Here is a 5000-nt window from a genome sequence, read left to right as displayed (position 1 = left end):
CCTTGTCCATATTGTCTTGTTTTCAGTACCTGGAGCAAGTCAATGAACTCACTATTACCCATAACTTAGCTAAAAACGCGAGTCTGTTGTTGTTGATGTGGTCGTTAAGGATTTTACTGTTTTCTTGATTAGGTTAACATTTTTTTTTTCAGCAATATTATAGTTTGTGGCTACTAAAGTTGAACTGTGAATGTTTTCAAGTTTATCTGCTTGTTTGCTTTGTTAACGTTTTTGTGTTTTACGTATGTTTAATATCTGAAATATTCTGATTGTTGTTTAAATTGTTTTCGCTGGTACTATCAACATCATAACCCACGAGGGAAGCTGAAAATTTTCTGGCTTTGGATAAAAGAAAATACAGGAAAATCAGTTAATTATGATTTCATTCAAAATATTCCAGATTCATGCACTTATTGAAGCGGTCCGGCAGTTTTTCTAAGCCCTGTGAAAGAACGCGGAAGGTTTGGCTTCCAACCAAGCCTTTCGCGAGACCCTTAAAGCTAGGAATTCTTCAGAACCCCCTCGTATATCTCTTTCTATTGCTATTAATATGGACCTTTATGAAATGAGAACAGTTACAAATGACCAACTAGCAGAAATATGCACAAGAAAGAAAAAAAAAGTTAATAACACTCAAACCGTTCTTGTTAGTTGTACAAAATGAAAAATAAAAAGAAAAGGAAAAGAAAAGACAAGCAATAAATTTTTTTCACCGATTAAACATAGCCTAATGACCTCATCGGTCCCCTTTTTGTGAGAGATATGATAATTCATCTGGAATACACATGAAATTGCTTTGAAAACGATGAAGTGAGTTTGTTAGAAACTTTCTCCATAAAATCGAAATAGTCAGATAGTAAAGTATGTATGTCTAATTGACATTCTATGTCCAATTCATTGCATGTCAAGAAAACGGGATATGTAGAAAATTATAGGAACTTTTATGAAATTCCCTGAGTGCGGGAATGAAAATGACAAGGTCATGATCCTGCTAATTATCATGGGTCTCTAGTAAGAGTAATGAAGAATTTGAGAATAGATCTTGGAATGCTAGATCATAATCGGGTGTGGCTGCTGTGCAGAAAACTTGTATACTTGAGTCAGCAAGAATTATTCGGAGAGACTTCGACAGAAAGTAAGGTCAAATATGAACAGTATGAAAGGACATTAATGTAGACGGGATAAGAACGCTTCTCATAGAAAGTGTCGTTAAAATGATCACAACATCAATATCGTCTAGTAAGATAATAATAATAATAATAATAGGCTAAGAAGGAATATATTCACAGACACGACAGAGCTGGGACCTATATACACTGAAAGCTATGCCAACACTATGGAATAACAACAGAAAAAAAATGGTATAAACACACGCTAGAAAAGGTCACAGAAAACGAGAAAGCAACCATACTCTGAGATATGCCAATACACACAGATAGAGAAATTAAGGCAAATAGACCAGATATAGTTGTCAAAGATCATGAAGGAAAAAAATGCTTTCTAATTGATGTATCAATACCGGCAGATGACAACGTTTCCCTAAAAGAAATGGAGAAACTTTCAAAATACAAAGACCTGGAAATAGAGGTAACTCAAGACCAAAGTTTATTAACCCGGGACTACCAAGCCAAAGTGATAAAAAATGGAGCTGACCCAAAGTGCCGATTCTGTAACGATGAAATTGAAACTATAGACCACCTAATCTCAGGGTGTAGAGTCTTAGCACCTGTAGAATATAAAACAAGACATAACAGAGTCGACCAGTATTTACACTGGACAACATGTCGGCATTATAAAATCAAAACCACTGACAAATGGTATAAACACCACCCTGAATCTGTGACTGAGGGAGAAAATGTATCGATTCTCTGGGACTTCCCCGTACATACCGACAAGACTATAAAAGCTAATAAACCGGATATTATTATAAAAGATCAAACAAAGAAGACGTGTTTATTAATTGACATGAGTATTTCTCGCGATCACAATATAGCGGCGAAAGAATTTGACAAGATGAGTAAATATAAAAACTTGCTAATAGAAATTGAAAAAATGTGGCATCTCAAGGCGACTACCGTACCGGTGATTGTAGGATCTCTAGGAATGATAAAAAAAGGTACTGAATCCTATTTGAAAATGATACCAGGCCTACCATCCCTACAGGAAGTGCAAAAAATCGTGTTAACTGGAACGACTCATGTATTATTTATTTATTTATTAATTTTTTAAATACATATTTTACCTGTAAATTTGCGTGTGTAAACTGGGAATGCATACAATGAGCTTCTCTGCCCTAGGTGTACGGAAAACACTGGACAAGAAATGGAAGAAAATTTGAAGATAGAAGAAAAAAACAAAACAAAAAAAAAACATTATAACAATAATGATCCTTTCTACTATAGGCGGAAGACTAGAAATTTGGGGGAGAGAGATAGTCAATTATATCGACTCCAGTTCTCAACTGGTACTTATTTCATTGACCCCGAAATAATGAAAGACAAAGCCGGCCTCGGTGGAATGTGAACTGAGAACGTAATGATAGGCTAAATGCGGTTAAGCATTTTGCCCGGGATACTGACGGCTCTGCCAACTCTGCGCATTAATAACAGCAGCAGCAACAACAATAATAACAATAATGATAATAATAATAATAAATGCCCTGATGCAGTACCAGTTTGATCTAGTTGGAAGTGTTATGTTCATGTTATGTTCATGTTATGTTCATGTTTTGTTTTGGTATAAAAGATGGGCTACAGAAAATATTCTACTCAGTACAACAGATGTGCTAGTCGGTTATTTGACCTTAACCAGTTGAGCATGTCCCTTGGTGGCTGACGATATATGCATCTCTGATCATGAGCAGAAGTAGTGGGTGGGGGGCATCATAGCCATGTGTTGAGAGGAATTCTTTGGGGTTTGAATAATTCACCTTTGGAAACATGGATGTTTCGTTCAACATCCTTAAACGAACCTTATTCAGGGACCTTTTGAATGAGATGGGCTACTCGATCTGAAGAAAATTCTAACTGGGTCCTACCTGCAAGGTCATGCGCTGTTTATCTTGATATGAGATCACCATGTTACCCCAACTTGATCTGAAATCACCTTATCGTGCGCATATGACTGGGCTGCATGTACCTGGTGTACCCTTATCAGACGGGTAGTCATGATAGGTATACTGGGCTTCGTATATTTGTAACCCAGTGTCACTTTGATGGCATGCGCTGCTCTTCCGAACAACACTACAAAATCAAATATATGGTACCCTAGGCATAACACCTACATGAACTTCTAACTTATTGTCTCTTGAGGTCTCTGGGTGAGACTTGGATCCAACTTGTACAAATGCAAAGCAAAAGTCAAACATAAAATAATAATAATAATAACAATAATAATAATAAATAATAACAATAATAATACTAATAATAACAACAATAATAATAATAATAATAATAATAATAGACAAAAACCAAGTAGATTCCCAATATAGGTTATGCAAATCAAAAGCGGAAAGCATTAGTTATATAGTAAATGAATGTAGTATGGTGGCACAGAAAGAATACAAGAAAAGACATGACAATCTAGGGAGAGTAATCTACTGGAAGTTATGTAGAAAGCTAGGATTTGACTATACTAATAAATGGTATGAACATGAACCTGGTAAAGTATTAGAAAGTAAGAAATAGAAGATGTTGTGGGACTTTAACATTCAGACTGACAGAACTAGAAGGCCTGATATGGTCGTAGAAGATGAAGAGAATAGAAAGTGCCAGATAATTGAATTTACAGTCCCAAATGCTTAGAATATCAATATGAGAAGTATAGAAAAAATAGCAAAGTACCAGGACCCAGCTATTGAGTTACAGAGACTATGGAAAGTGCGGGTAAAATGTATCCCAGTATTTGTAGGTGCATTGGGAACTATCCCTAAAGATCAGAACAGATGGATATAGGAGATAGGCATTAAAACCCAGTTTAGTACAGTTTCAGAAAACAGTGTTATTAGGGACAGCTAGGATACTTAGGAGGATTCTTGGCATCTAAGGTTACTTGTTGTAATCCGATAGGAGAGTTCTTAGCATGGAGTGTATGTGAATAATAATAATAATAATAATAATAATAATAATAATAATAATAATAATAATAATCATAACGACGACGACGACAACAACAACAACGACAACAATGATAATAATAATAATAATAGTAGTAATAATAATAATAATAATAATAATAATAATAATAATAATAATAATAATAATAATAATAATTATAATAAATACACCTTTCTTTTATTAGTCACAAGATTGTTGTTTCGGAAAGTAAATCTAATAATTCTAATAATGCTTCCTTTATTAGAATTTGTTCCGGTAATAAGGAAATTCAATTTTCGTCCTATCGTAGTTACCAAATGTTTTTGACTGTAATACTTGTTATTTTCTATAATCGATCTTTCTACGTATCCTCGCTGCGGGGTGGAAAAACGGCCACCTTTTGCTCGACCATAAACCGTTTTTGCTTTGAATACAGATAGAATCACTGTTTGTGGGTAGACATTGCAAAGATGGTAACGTCTTTTCTTCGTAGTGCCAGAGCGGGATTTTGTTACTTTTGAGGTGGTAGCAGCAGCTATGTTATTTCTGCCTTTTCTCTCAGCTGTTGAAATGATGTTGATGGTGTTGATGGTAATGGTGGTTTTTCTCTATTTTCTGAGATGTTATCTGCTTGCAATAAAGATGGCAGTTGCTTGATATTTGCTTTTATTTTTTGTTGCTGTTCTTCATGGTAGTTCTCTTTTGCTTGTCGCGTCATTCTTGATCTTGTCGATGTGGCGATGTGGTTTATAGTGGTGGAAGCGCTACAGGTAGTGTCCCCGTCACCGTCTATTCTTCTGTTTTTACGGCATTGCTGTTTTTTTTTTATCACCATTGCCATTGGCAGTGGCAGTGGCAGTGGTAGTGCATGGTGTCAAGACTGCAGTTCCAAATGTCATTTACATC

The sequence above is a fragment of the Octopus bimaculoides genome, chromosome Z (assembly GCF_046866305.1).
Source record: "Octopus bimaculoides isolate indiv1 chromosome Z, ASM4686630v1, whole genome shotgun sequence".
In the NCBI taxonomy this organism is placed as follows: Eukaryota; Metazoa; Mollusca; class Cephalopoda; order Octopoda; family Octopodidae; genus Octopus; species Octopus bimaculoides.
The sequence above is the reverse complement of the archived record's forward strand: the minus strand, read 5'-3'. Positions refer to the sequence as shown.